Below are 18,351 nucleotides of genomic sequence, written 5' to 3'. Positions count from 1 at the left end.
TTGATGCCTTTCCTGTGGGAAGTGCTTGACATGTGAAATGTCTGTGGGGAAAAGTGCCTTTCCTTAGCAATATGTGAAGCAGGGAATCTGCACCCAAGGAAGGACACAGCCTGATCCTGTTCTCAAGCCACTTGGTCTCTCCAGCTCAAGGGTGCAACCAAAAACATGCTCTGAAGCAGGCTTCCTCAACCTCTGCCCTCCAGATGTTTTGAGACTACAGTTCCCATCATCCCTGACCACTGGTCCTGCTAGCTAGGGATCATGGGAGTTGTAGTCCAAACACATCCGGAGGGCCGAGATTGAGGTCTGAAGTAAGAGTCACTTAGAGGCTCAGAGAAGTTGGCATGCTCTTTTCTACTTTTCTCCTGCAGGTGGATGGTTGTCTCTGTGCATATTAACCATACTTGCCTTCCAAACGTAAGAGGGAGGGGGCTAAAAAGAAAACACAAGGAATCAGTACAAATATTATATAAAACTTTGTATTCAAATAATATATTGCTTAATTTTATGCCCTTTAAAAACCAAATGTGTTGAGGGGTGGGTGTACTTCTCCAGTGGATGGAGGGATCGTGGCAATGGGTGATTTGATCATTAGGAACACGGATAGTTGGGTGTGTGTTGGGCATACAGAGAGCAGAGTGCATGAAGGTTGCAGTTGTGGCTTCTTGGCTAGGCAGTCTTGTAGACAGTGATGGAGCGGAATCATGTTAGCACCAGTGGCATGGGAAAATGTTTTTGTGAGGTCCTAGAAGCCAAATTTAGGTTGCTAGGTAGGATGCCGAAACCCAAGACCTCCAAGGTGGCTTTCTTTGAAATGCTACCATATCCACAGGCAGGGCCATCTGGACAGCTGCAGCATTGTAGTCTCAATGTGTGAACCACACCTGATTCACTTCTGCCCTCTAGTAAGTTGGAGCCATAAACCACAATCCTGACTTAATATTACTTCTGAACTGGGGCTCATGGCTTGTTTCAGAAATCCCCAAATGTCTAATTGCATACCCTCCAATACGAAGTGGCCCCAAACCAGGACACCATCTTCTGGGGCTTCACTCTCCCTTGAGTCCCATAACCTGCACAAGATTGCAGCCCCCCCCCAGCACGTTTTTGGGCACAGCACCCCAAAACATTTGTTTTGAGGGCCGTGCAAGATCGCTGCCTCAAAGAAAGCACTTTTGGGGGGCAAGAATGCGGCCAGAAATCACAGCAGCCTTTTTGGCTGACATCCTCTCACAAGGACATCCCATTTTTTTCTGGGACAGTTGACGGGTATGTGATAGCTAAAATACTTTTTTTCTGAGTTAATGTTGGAACCCCCTTCATCTTTACACATGAAAAGGTATATTTTCAGGGTGCTTAAGAGAACAAAATCAGCTTACAACAGAACTTCTTTATAACGCCCCATTGGGGGCTGGAAGGAGGCCAAGAGAGAATGGTGATTCATGCAGGAACACAACAGGCATGTTCTTCAAAGGGTGTGTAATTGTGCAGTCTCTGTTTCAAAAGTGACCGAATGCTCCAATTGCATCTGATGCAGAGACTGGGCAGAATTACTTGCCCCTGTGGGAGGCTGAGATGCAGGAAAGCCGGAGCAATTTATCATGCAGAGATGCAGCAAACAGGCTCCTCTATGGATCAGTGCTTTGAGGTCACAGATGTCTTCAGTTACATATTTATTTCTAATGACATGCTAGTAGTACTTTGTTGACAGTCTAATATGCTTCACCAGTCACCATGCAGTCTGGGAGCTACTCAGTCAGAGATAATTAGGCTTTGCAAGTGAAGAACTCTGCCCCACTCAGATGGTTCAGTTGCATGTTAAGTTATGGGAGTCACTTCAGTTTTTCATCTCACTTATTTTAATGTAGTTTGCCTTTTACTTATGTTTCCAAGGTTTTACTTCGCATTTTATTCATTCACAACCATCTATGCTTTCATGCCTTTGGCTTTAAAAACAACAACACTTTTATCTATTGTAAGAGTCATTGCTTTAGATCAGTAAACCCTTTTAAGATCTAATCCACCAACTCCGTTGTTTTCTATTCAATTATTCATACTGTAACACAGAGGCTTCTAAACGCTAGTTCACACATGTAGTACACATTAATCAAAGATAATGTTACTGCTTCCAAGAACAAGGGGGATATTTACAGGTAATATTCCTTTTAATTTTGCAATGCATTTCCTAGTCTATTTCACAATGGCAGCATCTTTGAATGTCTTTAATGTGTCTGGTGGGTAGCCGTGCGATCCCACCACGTCTTCTCAGAAGTTCAATGGAATTTGCTCCCAGGTAAGAAGTGGATAGGACTGCAGACAAAGAATAGGAATGATGGCCCCTGTTCAAATATCACTTCTCTCACCAGGTGGCATTAGGCAAGCCACTATCTCAGTCCCACCCCCACCCCCACCTCATTGGTTGCCAGCTGACCAGGAAAAGAAACTGACTGGTCTGCTTTTGTGACATTGACAGCAGTTTGCTTTTAAGCTTTTCACAGCAGAAAGCAGGGCCGGCCCAGCCAGGAGGCAAGGTGAGGTGACTTGGGCAGCAGGATCCACAGAGGCAGCAGATCTGGCCTCCAAGAAGTGCCTTGCCCCCTGCCGCCACGGCAGCAGTGTAGCATCTTTGCAAACAGGAGGCGCTGCTTGTGCCCCCCATTCCTGGGGAGGGAGTGGTGGGGTCTCCTAAGCTCTGCACCCTCCCAGCGTGATTCAGAGGGGGAACCCTTGCCTCCCACATTGGCCTTTGATTCCCTCTTCACCGGTTGGGTAATGTGGATTTGACCTCCTGTGGTCCATTACTTTACAAGATTTTGCAAACTCTGGCCAAGTTTGGAAAACTACATTTGGGCTTAATAAATTGAGTTGTGTAAAGAAATGGTACCCTTTCATCACTTACTCAACAGAACATCAATGACAGTGGCAGCCACTGAGCTCTGGGGTCACATTTCCCCATAGGATTCTGTGTTTGGGGGTGGGAAGGGGAAAACATTGGGTGAGGGGGGGGTTATGTTCTCATCTTCCTTTTGAAAAACCAATGAAAAGCATTTAGAAGAAAAAAGAAGAAGCTGAGCTATGCACAGGCTGCATGGCAACTGCGTCTTCCCCTTCCTTCTTCCCTTCCTGCAAGTGAGCAGTCAAGCCAGGAAGCTGCAGCTAACCGTAGCCTCTTGTTATGTCTGAACCAGAAATGCTGGTATCCGGCATATGAAGTTATACTTTAAAGTTGGCTTCTGTACCCTGGCTTGTTCAGAAGCCATTAAGCAGAGTTCCCAGTTCATATTGGAATCTCTGCTTAACTGTGGTTTCCTGGCTTGTGTGGCTACTTGTGAGAAGGGAGGAGTGAACTGGCTGCCGGAAGCTTGTGCAAATCTCAGTTTATGAAGCCAGGATTTGATTGTTCCCTTTCTCATAGCAATGACTTCTTAGGGCAGTGGTTTTCAACTAGTGTGCCGTGGCAACCCTGGCCTCTGTCCCTCTTTCCTCCCCTCCCTCCTCTGATGCCCTCTTGCGTCTCTGCCTCCCAAAGACTTGCACAGCTGTTTGTTGCAGCAGCCCTGGCTACAAGCTCCCCAGGCAAATGGTGCCTCTGGGGCTGGCCAGGGGGCGCTTCCCAGGCCCCTGGGGGGCAGTGTGGGGAGGCACCTCTCTTTCGGGTGAGGGGCAGCTCAGAGGCCAGGTGCAGCAGCTGCGGCTGCCCAGAGGAGAATGGAGAGGAGAGGAGGCTGAGGGAACCCTCCACAAGGGAGGGGGTTTGAAAAGGGCTGAGAGGCTGCCAGCTCTGTAGGCAAGGGGGACATAAATGAGTTCCTGAGCCCTCCAGGGGAGCCGCAGAAAGAATGTAGTTGGTCAAAGGAGCCGTGGACTGAAAAAGATTGAAAACCTCTGTCTTAGGGGATGGGGAGCGAACAAGCTTCTCTCTTTTTTCCTTTCTTTGCAAAGTAGGGGAAATATACAGAGCTCTGCAGCAGAGGGCAGCAGAGGAGCATGGCTTGCGGAGTCAAATGGCAGCTGTTATCGCTAGCAAACCAAAATTGCAGGCAACCTTGTCTGTCTAAAAGAAAACATCCAAGCTAACGGTATTGCTATTATTAGGACTAACAAAAAAGTCTCAAAGAAGCAAGCCTGGCAGAAAGGCCAAATCTGCACTCTGTTTACGATGGAAGATTGGTGATGTTATACATGGCTGGGGGGGCGGGGGCGGGGACTGGACTCATTTTGCACCAAAGCTACAGGGAAAGAGGAGCATGGCTGTTCTTCACCCTCCCTCTCTCTTCCATTTCATCTTAAAGCCAAATTAGAAATGTGGGGTGATTGAGTGCAAATCACAGAGTCATAGAGTTGGAGAGTTGGAAGGGAGCCTGAGGGTCATTTAATTCAACCCCCGGCAATGCAGGAATCTCTGTTAAAGCATCCGCGAGGGATGGCCACCCAACCTCTGCTTAAAAACTTCCAAGCAAGGAGAATGAAACACATGTTCACTTTACACCAAAGGACTTGGGGGTCTAGGAGGAGAGCAAAACCTCTCCCTGCCTTGACTGTGTTTTCTTAGCAGTGTCAACTTACTAGAATTTGGAGGTTTTATTTAGGTCTCTGCCTTCCTCCTTGTCCTTCCACTTGTTTGCATGCTTTATTTCTTTCCGCTGAAATCTTTTCCGGTTTGGGCAATATAGCCTGGGTGCAATGCTTGATGAGCTGCCAGCTACTTTGCGGAGTGCAATTTGTATCCTTACTACAGCTAGTTAAAGCCGTGCAAGATTCATCACGCTGGAAATCAGTCAGGGGGGAGCAGGCTGACAGAAGGATCCTTAAAAGGCCTGTGGTACAAACAAGGGCTTCTGAATTAATAAACTCACAAAGATAAGGAACCTGTCTCTCTCTTTTTCACCTGTCCTTTTGCTGCTGAGCTTTCCTGTAAGAACCTTCTCACAAGTCTTTACATGTTCCTTCTAGTTCTTTTGTGCACAGTGTTTCTCAAACTTCTGATAGCTGAGGAACCCACACACATCCCTACAAACAGGGCTTTTTTCAGGGGCTCCTCAAGAGCAGGCCGTCCTGTACCAGTATCTCTCTTTTTTGTTGGTTAAAAAGTGTAACACTTACTGTAACAACTTCATGGTCAGTACCGACACTTATTTATCTAGAAAAAAAATCACTGCCTACAAGTTTTACTTTTAGAATGTGTAAGAGTAACAATTACCTATCTTCATAGTCCACCCTCCTTGTTTCTGCTAGGAATGGGAAGAACATCCCCAGTCAGATTCAGAATTGGGCTCAGAAAAATAAAAAAGTATTTTCACACTAACTCACAATATCTCTCTGTTTATTAGGCTTGCCATATGGCCAGAAAATCCCAGAAATGTCCTCTTGGGGGGGCACATCTCCATCTGGGGGGCTTTTAGCATTTTATAGGAAATGACTGGGTTGGTTTTTTTTTGGGGGGGGGGAGCTTTATTTGTTTATTTATAATTGGATTTTTTTAACTGTGCCACAGAAGCGTTTGCTTTGGCCAGAGGTGAACATGCCTGTGTCACTACCAGGCCCTCCCGCCTCTTTCCCCTCTCCCTTCCTGGTAAGCCTCCAACTCCCCTACTTACCTCCCTCCCACCGCTCCCTCGTAGGTGGTTTTGCTGCTCCAGTGGAATGTGCAAGGAGGGCCAGAGCTTTCCCCCCTCCCCCTCTGCCGCCTGGCGCACCATTATGGCTGTGCATCAAGAGCAGTGAGACATGGAGTTTTCTAAGTGCCACTATAATAGCACTAGGAAAATTACATTGTCCAGTGCTCCTGGCATGCAGGAGACTTTCCATTATCGCTAGTGCAGCAAGAAAGGTCATTGTTCATGAGCAGAAGGGAGGAATAAAATGTTGGACTTGCATCCATCTGCTGTAGAAAACAAACTTCTCATAATAACCCCCAAATTCTTAATCTTCAGTATTACACACTTACTCATTTAACTCAGGAGGTTGTGGACTCTCCCTCCTTTGAGGCTTTTGAGCAGAGGCTGGATGGCCATCTGACATAGATGCTTTAGTTGACATTTCTGCATCGCAGGGGGTTGCATGAGATGACCCTCAGACTCCCAACTCTACAATTCTATGATGATTCTATGGTAACTCAATGAGACATAATTCTAAGACATTTATAGGGTTGAACTCCACCAGAATATATTAAACACTTTCAGGGACTGCATTTCTGTCTGTTAGGGCTATACTAAATGCAACAACCAGCAAGCATGTTTATTGTGACATAGTCTTATATGGACAGGAGTGTCTACCCAAGTCCACTCAGAAGGAAGGCCCACTGAATTCTGTGGGGCTTTCTCCTTCACACTAGTTAAGTGTATATAAGATTGCAGCCTAAATTTGTTAGTCTTAAATGTGCGACACAGAACTGTTAACAAGGGACATAATAAGCTGTCCGGCTGCTCCTTGTCCACATCTTATTTTCAAGAATGTGGAATAAGGTGGAAGGATATTGTTGCAAGCCACCCCAATAGTCAAGCAGTGCAAGATTCCTGGGGTTCCAGGCACTTACCCAGGGTCCGGTTTCCTTGGAATGAGGCTCAGCGGAGGCTGTGGTGTCTTTAGGATAGATGGTTTATTTACACATATATACAACCTGAACTTATGATGGAGGGGCTCACAGCATTAACACCCAAGAAGGCCTTGCTTCTCCCATAGCCACAGCTTTGGATCCCAGCAGAATGCAAACAAGAAGTCTATCTCCAGCCTGCCTGTTCCTGATTATGAACTGGTAAAGGTGTGTGTGTGTGTGTGTGTGTGTGTGTGTGTGTGTGTGTGTGTGACTTTGCAAAGAAAAAGACAATTGATCCCACCCCTTTGGCAAGGATCCAGATTCTCCATTCTTAGACCTTGGCTGAGATCAGTGTGTCTGAATTCTCACCCTTCACCTCCCCCTCTCCTTCCTTTGCAAAATGATTTTAGGCAATAACAAAAGCCAAATCATATCTTTTTACAGCTGCCTCATTCCTTAGTGATTTGATTAGTGGCCTTATTTAGAAAGCAACAAAGTATAATTTTAAGTTTGGAATTCCAAACCCCCAATTCTTTTTTGCTCTGCACAAAGTCCTTTATTTATCTGCATGTATTTTCCTCTTACACAAAACAGGTAAACTCTGAAACAGAAAAGGAAACTTGGGGAGAAGAGGCATTTTAAGTGCCACATTCTAGCCTACCCAAGAAAGAGTCTTTTAAATGTGAAAAAAATGTCAATTTCTTAAATGTGAAAGTTTTTTAAATGTGAAAAAAATGTCAATTTCTTCCAGCAGGAGAGATCTTCTTGCACAGTGTGCAGCAAGTGAATAAAGTTAACCTTACAAAGATGCTTGTAACATCCTTTATAATGAGAATTCCTAAGTATGTAAAGCTGCAATATTCTAGTATTGGGTTGGATAGCTGATGTTTCTGTTCAGCAAGATGAATATTAACACAGAGAAGCTCCACTTTTACAGAATTGAATTTCCAGATCTGCCACCTCCTGGAACCTGTTTAACTGGGTTTGGAGTGCTGGTCTGACCTTTGCAGGTTTGTCTAAGAACAGTAAGACATCATTGGCAAACATACTTTTGCAGGTTTGCCATTCATTCTGGGGCCTGTGAAGAAATTGACATTTTTTTCACATTTAAAATTGCCAGTTTGTAGGATTTGAAAGCCATAGGGGAGCAAACGCATTTCCTGATCCATCTGCCTTTCAGCTGTAAGAAAGTTGAGGTTTTCGATGGATCTCCTGCACGAGGACAATGTTTGGGTTTTCCCTACAAAGGATTGGCTCATTTCTAGACCATTTCACAACAGAGCCCAAGCTTTTCATATTAAATGAGAGAAACATTTGTTCACCTCCCAAGAACAGGTTGCATACATTAACTTACTGGTGATCAGAATCCATTCTGGGGTAGGCGCATGCTTCAAAACAGAACATTGAGAATATTTGCAGACAAAACCCCTAGAATTGTAATCTTTCACTTCTCACAGGCTGAGGCTCGGGGGGAGTGAGGTTTCATGGAGCCACACACAGTGATCATCATCGTCAAAGTCAGGAAGAGGGTATGGAATTCAAAGTAGCCACTGGTCCACAGGTTACGTTGTGGCCTGTGAGTGACTTTCAGGAGGAGATAAACAATAAATTGGAAAGTATGGAAAGCACATCAGCAGGGGGGAAGAAGAAAGAGGGGGCACAAAGTGTGTAAATTAGAGCTTGTGACTGAAGCTTCTGAGATGCTGCATTGGAAGGCGGAGTGCTAAGACTACCCTGTTGTTGTTTAGTCATTTAGTGGTGTCCGACTCTTCGTGACCCCATGTGCACACCAGGCACTCCTGTCTTCCACTGCCTCCAACAGTTTGGTCCAACTCATGTTCGTAGCTTCGAGAACACTATCCAACCATCTCATCCTCTGTCGTCCCCTTCTCCTTGTGCCCTCCATCTTTCCCAACATCAGGGTCTTTTCCAGGGAGTCTTCTCTTCTCATGAGGTGGCCAAAGTATTGGAGCCTCAGCTTCACGATCTGTCCTTCCAGTGAGCACTCAGGACTGATTTCCTTCAGAATGGAGAGGTTTGATCTTCTTGCAGTCCATGGGACTCTCAAGAGTCTCCTCCAGCACCAGAATTCAAAAGCATCAATTCTTTGGCGATCAGCCTTCTTTATGGTCCAGCTCTCACTTCCATACATCACTACTGGGAAAACCATAGCTTTAACTACACAGACCTTTGTCAGCAAGGTGATGTCTCTGCTTTTTAAGATGCTGTCTAGGTTTGTCATTGCTTTTCTCCCAAGAAGCAGGCGTCTTTTAATTTTGTGACTGCTGTCACTATCTGCAGTGATCATGGAGCCCAAGAAAGTAAAATCTCTCACTGCCTCCATTTCTTCCCCTTCTATTTGCCAGGAGGTGATGGGACCAGTGGCCATGATCTTCCTTTTTTTTGATGTTGAGCTTCAGACCATATTTTGTGCTCTCCTCTTTCACCCTCAATAATAGGTTCTTTAATTCCTCCTCACTTTCTGTCATCAAGGTTGTGTCATCTGCATATCTGAGGTTGTTGATATTTCTTCCAGCAATCTTAATTCCGGCTAGGGATTCATCCAGCCCAGCCTTTCGCATATATATGAATTCTGCATATAAGTTAAATAAGCAGGGAGACAATATACAGCCTTGCCGTACTCCTTTCCCAATTTTGAACCAGTCAGTTGTTCCATATCCAGTTCTAACTGTAGCTTCTTGTCCCACATAGAGATTTCTCAGGAGACAGATGAGGTGATCAGGCACTCCCATTTCTTTAAAAACTTGCCATAGTTTTCTGTGGTTGACACAGTCAAAGGCTTTTGCATAGTCAATGAAGCAGAAGTAGATGTCTTTCTGGAACTCTCTAGCTTTCTCCATAATCCAGCGCATGTTTGCAATTTGGTCTCTGGTTCCTCTGCCCCTTCAAAATCTAGCTTGCACTTCTGGGAGTTCTCGGTCCACATACTGCTTGAGCCTTCCTTGTAGAATTTTAAGCATAACCTTGCTAGCGTGTGAAATGAGTGCAATTGTGCGGTAGTTGGAGCATTCTTTGGCACTGCCCTTCTTTGGGATTGGGATGTAGACTGATCTTCTCCAATTCTCTGGCCACTGCTGAACTTTCCAAACTTGCTGGCATATTGAGTGTAGCACCTTAACAGCATCATCTTTTAAAATTTTAAATAGTTCAGCTGGAATACCATCACTTCCACTGGCCTTGTTATTAGCAGTGCTTTCTAAGGCCCATTTGACTTCATTCTCCAGGATGTCTGGCTCAAGGTCAGCAACCACACTACCTGGGGTGTACGAGACATACATATCTTTCTGGTATAATTCCTCTGTGTATTCTTGCCACCGCTTCTTGATGTCTTCTGCTTCTGTTAGGTCCTTACCACTTTTGTCCTTTATTATGGTAATCTTTGCACGAAATGTTCCTTTCATATCCCCAATTTTCTTGAACAGATCTCTTGTTTTTCCCATTCTATTGTTTTCCTCTATTTTTTTGCATTGCTTGTTTAAGAAGGCCTTCTTGTCTCTCCTTGCTATTTTTTTGGAAATCTGCCTTCAATTTCCTGTATCTTTCACTATCTCCCTTGCATTTTGCTTACCTTCTCTCCCCTGCTATTTGTAAGGCCTCGTTGGACAGCCACTTTGCTTTCTTGCATTTCCTTTTCATTGGGATGGTTTTAGTTGCTGCCTCCTATATAATGTTATGAGCCTCCATCCATAGTTCTTCAGGCACTCTGTCCACCAAATCTAAATCCTTAAACCTGTTCCTCTCTTCCACTGTGTATTCATAAGGGATTTGACTTAGATTGTATCTTACCAGCCCAATGGTTTTTCCTACTTTCTTCAGTTTAAGCTTGAATTTTGCTCAAAGAAGCTGATGATCTGAGCCACAGTCAGCTCCAGGTCTTGTTTTTGCTGACTGTATAGAGCTTCTCCATCTTTGGCTGCAGAGGATATAATCAATCTGATTTCGATGCTGCCCATCTGGTGATATCCATGTGTAGAGTCGTCTCTTGTGTTGTTGGAAAAGAGTGTTTGTGATGACCAGCTTGTTCTCTTGACAGAACTCTATTAGCCTTTGCCCTGCTTCGTTTTGATCTCCAAGGCCAAACTTGCCAGTTGTTCCTTTTATCTCTTGACTCCCTACTTTAGTATTCCAATCCCCTATAATGAGAAGAACATCCTTCTTTGGTGTCATTTCTAGAAGGTGTTGTAAGTCTTCATAGAATTGGTCAATTTCAGTTTCTTCAGCCCCGATAGTTGGTGCATAAACTTGATTACTGTGATGTTAAAAGGTCTACCTTGAATTCGTATCGAGATCATTCTATCATTTTTGAGATTGCATCCCAGTATAGCTTTCGCCACTCTTTTGTTGACTGTGAGGACCACTCCATTTCTTTTATGGGATTCTTGCCCACAGAAGAAGATATGATGGTTGTCCGAACTGAATTTGCCCATTCCCGTCCATTTTAGTTCACTGATGCCCAGGATGTCAATATTTATTCTTGCCATCTCATTTTTGACCACATCCAACTTACCAAGGTTCATGGTTCTTACATTCCAGGTTCCTATGCAATATTTTTCTTTACATCATTGGACTTTCCTTTCACTTCCAGGCATATCCGCAACTGAGCGACCTTTTGGCTTTGGCCCAGCCGCTTCATCAGCTCTGAATCTACTTGTACTTGTCCTCCGCTCTTCCTCAGTAGCATGTTGGACACCTTCCGACCTGAGGGGCTCATCTTCCAGCGTCATAACTTTTATATGCCAGTTGTCTTTGTCCATGGAGTTTTCTTGGCAGGGATACTGGAGTGGCTTGCCGGTTCCTGCTCCAGGTGGATCACGTTTGGTCAAAACTCTCCACTATGACCTGTCCGTCTTGGGTGGCCCTGCATGGCATAGCTCATAGCTTCTCTGAGTTATTCAAGCCCCTTTGCCACGACAAGACAGTGATCCATGAAGAAGAAGACTATCCTAAATACCACTAAATCAATTGTGAGATAGAACATTTTATTAAAGTAACATATATTTTAAAAATAAAATTATTATGGTTGGTTAATTACCATAGCCTGCTTCAAAGCTCAGTATAGGACAGACAACTGCAAAGTAAATTAATGCAGCATACAGCAAACTGAGAAGAACCTTTAATAATATGTGAATGGAGGAGGGGAGCTCAGGCAGTGATCCTCAGCATGAGAAACAAGAGAGAGAAAAGTTGAAGAAATGTGAGAGTAAGGTGTAATAAGTAATGTGAGAATACAGCACTATAGCTATAAGTAATGTGAGAATATGGTGATAAAAGGATACAAGGAACTATGTATTTCATCTGTGCAATATTGATATAAAATAAAGTCCAGCTGTGTTCATGAAGTACTTTGAATACTTGGCCTATATATCTCATCGGGGAGAACTCCCAGGCTGGGTCTGTACTTGTCCCAATTTGGCCAGCAAAGTAAGTAAATAAATTTTCATTTATATCCCGCCCTCACCCACAAACCAGGCTTACCTGTCCCACACCTGGTGTCATATGTGACATCAGAATATAACAGAACAACAGAAGAAGAGCCTGCAGCTGGGTCAGGCCAATGACCCATCTAGTCCACCATCCTGATCTCACAGTGGCCAACCAGGTGCCTGGGGGAAACCAGGAGCAGAACATGAGCACCAGAGTGTCTCTCCCCTCCCGTGGTTTCCAGCAGCTGGTATTTGGAAGCCTTGCTGCCTCTAACCTGGAGGCAGAGCAGAGCCCTCCTGGCTAGTAGCCAGGATGGCTACTTCAGTTTGTCCAATCCTCTTTTAAAGCTCCAGGTTGGTACTTGGTAGCCATTATCCAAGGGGAGCAAGTTCCAAGACACTCAGAACACAAGGGAGAAACGTGCTAGGATGAAGGCATGCTTGGCAAATCCACACCATGATCAACTCCTGCCCGGGAACCAATGTCCCCACTGTGGAAGGATGTGTGGGTGAAGAATTGGCCTCCACAGTCACTTACGGACTCATTGTTAAAACCGTGTTTATGGAAGACAATCTTACTCAGCTACGATTGATCACCGAAGAAGAAGAAGAAGATGTTCAATGCACAGTTATAGTAATGATTATTATGTAATTGACATCAAGCCTTTGTATTAAAAAATGGTGCCCAGTTGAAAAGAGTCTTAATCTTTTGACATTGGAATATTAGTCACTTACCACCGAGGTTCCTTCTGGTTCAGTCTGAGGGAGATGTCCAACTCTGCCCTCTTCTTGTTCTACTAGTGGCTGAATTCACGTGTGCATAGAATGGGTTGTGCATTACACAGACCAACTGTAGTTGCCTTTCTAGTGCTTCTTTATTTCCTCCAGTTTCTGCATCTTCCAGACCATAGTTCAGTGGAAGAGCATCTGCTTTGAAAGCCTCCAGGTTCAGTGCCCAGTATCTCCAGGCAGGGCTGGGAATGATCATCCCCCAAACCCTGGAGAGTCATTGACAGGTGGTGTCGATGGAATCACATGGATTCCAGTTGACCCCTTCTTTTCTCCTTCCTTTGTATTTTCCCCACTGTTGAAAGTTAGACTATAACTCCTTAGGACAGGGACCTTTGTTTTTTCCTGTGTATGTGGCTGCCAAACATGCCTCCATCCACGATTCTAGTTTTATAAATCATGGGATATTATTATACTTTGCAAAATCTGTGAATGGGAATTCAGTGCCTCTATATGGGTGATGAACAATGGTTACTGATAGTCTTGGGGCTACTGTTAAGGAAGAAATAGATATTGTTCAGTCATGTTTGATTTGGTCTGTATACTTGGAACAAAGAGTTATAATCTATGCCTGATTATGATAAAATAGTTGCATATTGGCAAATTTCATGACTTAAAATGCTCTAAATCCAGATGCTATTCACAGTGAATTCATTTTAGCAGCATTGTATGATTACTGCATATTCATTTATGTCAAAGTACATCCTTCTTCCTTGCTAATTTTCCTGTAGCTCCTCCTGCCTAATTGTTTTTGTAATGCTAAAATAGAGTGTTAATGACAGCCTTGCATTCTGCACAAATTAACCAGATAATTCTAGCAAAATTAGCTAAGTATTAATAGAACAATTTATTAGAAACATGACCACAAATTCTAAATGTGGTCTACTTTCATTAAGTAAATTGTGCAGTATCCTATAATGGGAGGGAGATAGTTCTAGCATAATAATTTGTTTTTCCTATTCTTAAAGGGCAAGTGGAACCTCCTGAAAATATGAAATATGTATTCCCATGCCAAATTAGGAATCAGAGAAGTTGCAGTGTTCCTCTTGCAGGTCCAGAACTGACCAGGAACTAATACAGTCCTTGCAGAGTAACTATGCCTATTTGGTTCCTCCACATGTATGCTCATGTCATGACCATTGCTCAGCCAGCTCACACTCTAGCAGTTGCATATGTGGGAAGAGGCAGACAAATCTCCATTCAGTTTGTGTATCTGTTTGGCCTGTGAGTCCATGGTTTGCTTATTTTTTCCCATTATATCCTATTCTCAGACATAGTCAAGCCCACACCCTCTGTGGGCAGGTGGAAGGCGGCTGCTTATTAAGAGGGAGGGAGGAAGGCTGTGCTGTAGCACCCTTCTGCCAAATATGTCCTCAGCCGAGGCATATCTGCTGGTAGAGAAGCACTGCCACCATCGGCACCAATTTCAGGCAAGACTGCGCTGATCTTGGGAGAGATCTCACCCCCAAACCATGTGAGATCTTGATATGGTGCGAATTTGGATGAAATCTCACCTCAAATAGAAGCAATCTTGCCCAAAATCTGTGCCGCTGGTGGAGGCAGTGGGGCACCCATGGACCTGGAGGCTCCTGTGGCCTGGCCTGGCCTGGCCTGGCCTAATAGCTGGGCTGGCTTTCCATTGGTGTACAGAAACAAAGGAAGCATGCCTCACCTACTGCTCGGGCTGTACTTTGTTTTCACAGTCTTAAATTGTTGTAACCCGCCCAGGGAGCTGCTGGTGAAAGGCAGGTGATAAATTCAGCCATCGTCTGCTTCTTGCAGGAGCTTCCGTTGTTTGCTCCAAATGCGAGCTTGATGAATGTGCTGCATTCACTTTTCACTTTAGTGGTTTAGGCTCCCTCTCCACTGACATATGATGGAGTTTACATTTTAATCTTCCGAGTAAAGCGCTTTCAAAGCAAACCTATTAAGGTTAATAGAATGAGCCTGCAATGCCCACGTTAGGAAGGGAGACACTCAGTAAATTGTTCACCAAATAACCTGTCACCTCTGGCCGTACAAGTGAAATCCTAACTATGGATCACTCCCATTATCTCCCTTGAGTTTAATTTTCAAAGTGCTGTGCTATTCAAATTTAAACTACAAATGCCAGCTTTGTTATCTACCATCTTGCTTCCATTTCCCTTAAATGCACTAATGGGAGGTGTGTTTAGTGTATAGGAAGCAAAGGCATTTCACATAAATGCACTTGTATAAATGGGTGCCTGTCCTTATCAAACCAATCCAGAGAGAATTGAATGGTTTTGAATTAAATTTCTTGAAATAAGAATTTGTAATAGAACATACTGACATATATAACCATTTGCCTTCCAGTTTGGATGAAAAAAAATAAGCACAGTAGTTTTCCAGTAAAATGAAGCCAAAATTAGAATTCATATCAGCAGTGAAATGTAACATTTTCGGTCATATATGAAGCTTGGCTTTTTTTGCATACATATACTGTTGAAGATCATTAAGAAGAGGCATGATCTGTCTGATAACACTGACGTTGAATTTTCAGTCCATATAGAGCACTGAATTCCTTGAATAAGTTCCCAAGTTCAATATTTGGCATCTCCAGCTTTTATAAGATTTTTATCCCACCCTTCATAGATGCTTAGAGTGGCACATGTAGTTCTTCTCCCATTTCATCCTCACAACAGCTCTGTGAGGCAGGTTGGGCTCAGGGAGAGCAACTAATCCAAGGGCACCAGTGAGCTTTGGAGGAAAGCTGCAGTTCGTGTTCAGTCACCAGTTTCTCCAAGTAGTACTGGAAAAGAGCCCTTCTAAAATCCCAGAGATTTGCTATCAGTCAGTTAGTAGTGAACACAATACTGAGCTGGATGGACCAAAGGTCTGATTCATCGTAAAGCTTTCTTCCACAGCCAAATCTCAGTTGGTCATTTTCCAACATTTCTATAGTAGTCTCCCAAACAATAAAATCGCTTTGGGTGCAATCCATTGAAAGGTTTTTCTCTGCAAACCCAACTGAAATGAATGGGAGTTTCTGTAAACTCCAAGATATGACTTATTTGAAAATTATTGTGACGTTTCATCATAATTCTGGTTCGGCCTTTGATCCCTTACCGCTTTGTTCTGTAGATCCTTAGTTACTTGGATGTTTTAACTCTGTTTCTTATGTACATCCTTTTTTCTGAACCAGTGGAAGCCTCTGTTGTTCTTATGTCTTGTTATCCCCGTTTTCTGCTAAAAACACATAGTTTTTTTAAAGGGGGGAAAGAGAAGCCCTTGTTTTTATTATGTATTGTCATAAAAATATGTGATATACCGTTTTGATGATATGTCATCTATTTTATAAATGATTCAAGCCACCCCGAGTGCAATTTTTACTGTGGAAGAGCAGGATATAAAATTTCTTAAATAAATAAATACCACAGGGATTAGCTTAGATGTAGGTGATCCATTTTCACCACTCTCCCATGTTTGTTTGGTCTTCATAAACTTCAGCTCCACTTTATTCAAGAGTGATTCCATTGATCTGGAGACTGACGGCGTAATCCTATGCACAGGATGCTGGTGCAGAGCGCACTGGCACATATGAGGCTGGATCCTGAGCCCAGTCAGAAGCCCAGTCAGGAAGGGGGCATGTCGGCTGAGCAGAATGGGAATAAGCACTGCGTGGAACCAAGAGAAGTTAACATGTGAACCGTGGCTAACTGTTGATATGCACAGAGGGGCATTCCCAAGTCCCTAGCCAACTATATACTGTTGGTGTAATTTGGGAAAAATGGGTGAAATGGCACAAAGCGCTTGGGCCAGGTCTCAAGGAGCCCATCCACATGTCTGGATTCAGCTTAGAGGAAGACCCAGCTGCAAGTGGCTGCTGAGAAAAGTTCAAGGTGAAAGAGCCCAAAGCGGACTCATCCGCCCTCCCTTTCTCAAAGGAATGTATGTATGTATGTATGTAGGTATGTGCACTGGCAGCTATAAAGCCAAGGGTGACTTGAGCAGCGTTAGCCTGAGGCATTTGCCAAGTGTTCAGCTTTATCATCTTGGGGGGTACAGCATGGTGAGTTGCTTGGTAAAGTGCTAGTGGATCTCTCTGTAAACTTGGATCTTTACAAGGTTTAATTCTAAGACCAGAAGAACTGTATCATAGTAGACTAGTTCATGATGTACCAGCATATTTTAAAGTTTATGTAGCTAATGTGTTTATGCTTGTCTTGTGCAATGAGACAATAACAGCACTTTAAACTTTGTACTGAACTATGTGGGAAAGGAGTTTTCTTAATTGGGAACTCTGGAAAAGACTCACTACTAGAGAGCAGAAATTTTTTTGATGACTTTGCTGACACTGTGCATACTCTGCCAGTGGCGTAGCGTGGGTTGTCAGCACCCGGGGCAAGGCAAGTAATTTGCGCCCCCTAACCCGTGGATTTTAGCACTCGAGTGCGAGCGCGCCCTTGGATTTTTCCGGTAACACTTGACTTTATAGAATCATAGAATCGTAGAGTCGGAAGGGACCCGATGGTCATCTAGTCCAACCCCCTGTGGTGATGATGATGATGATACATTTTATTTATACCCCGCCCTCCCCAGCCAGGGCCGGGCTCAGGGCGGCTAACACCGGTAAAATTACAATAGAAACATAATGGGGGGAGGGACCAATTTAAAATACAGGTTAAAATGCAATTTGAAAAGCAGCCTCATTTTAAAAGTAGACCACAAATCAAAACTGTAAGGGGAGGGAAGACATAAGGGTCCCACTGAGTCCAAACCAAAGGCCAGGTGGAACAGCTCTGTCTTGCAGGCCCTGAGGAAAGATGCAGGACCACGCAGCTGTCCCGTGCGGGGATCGAACCTGCAACCTTGACATCCCTATTTCCATAGGGTTCGGGTTTCCGAGTGGCTAGGGAAACCAAGCTGGATAGGGAGGGGAAGCCACAAACATGAGTCTGACCAAACTGCGGGAAGCAGTGGAAGACAGGAGTGCCTGGCGTGCTCTGGTCCAGGGGGTCACGAAGAGTCAGACACGACTAAATGACTAAACAACAACAACAACAACAACAATAATAATAATGTATGAAGTTACATTGAAAGACCTACATTGGCTCCCTGTACGTTTCTGAGCACAATTCAAAGTGTTGGTGTTGACCTTTAAAGCCCTAAACGGCCTCAGCCCAGTAGACCTGAAGGAGCGTCTCCACCCCCATCATTCTGCCCGGACACTGAGGTCCAGCGCCGAGGACCTTCTGGCGGTTCCCTCCCTGCAAGAAGTGAGGTTACAGGGAAGCAGGCAGAGGGCCTTCTCAGTAGTGGCACCTGCCCTGTGGAACGCCCTCCCACCAGATGTCAAAGAGAAGAACAACTACCAGACTTTTAGAAGACATCCGACGGCAGCCCTGTTTAGGGAAGCTTTTAATGTTTGACGTATTAATATTTTTTTGGAAGCTGCCCAGAGTGGCTGGGGAAGCCCAGCCAGATGGGCAGGGTATAAATAATTTATTTTTATTTTTATTAGACACCCCCCAAGCCAAGGAGATAAGTAACTCTACAACTTCAGAAGTCATCTGAAGGGAGGTTTTTTTAAATGTTTCATGTTTTATTATATTTTTATCCAAG

General features: G+C 44.2%; 1 protein-coding gene across 3 annotated transcripts in view; it reads right to left on the bottom strand.

The window, feature by feature from the left end:
• The window catches only part of TPK1 (thiamin pyrophosphokinase 1), a 448,208-nt gene that overhangs the window by 244,056 nt on the left and 185,801 nt on the right, over positions 1 to 18,351 (bottom strand). The window lies entirely within an intron of this gene.

The sequence above is a fragment of the Podarcis bocagei genome (genome assembly GCF_964188305.1).
Source record: "Podarcis bocagei genome assembly, chromosome: 12".
NCBI classification, from domain to species: Eukaryota; Metazoa; Chordata; class Lepidosauria; order Squamata; family Lacertidae; genus Podarcis; species Podarcis bocagei.
Note: the sequence above shows the minus strand (reverse complement) of the source record. Positions and strands in the feature narration are given on the sequence as shown.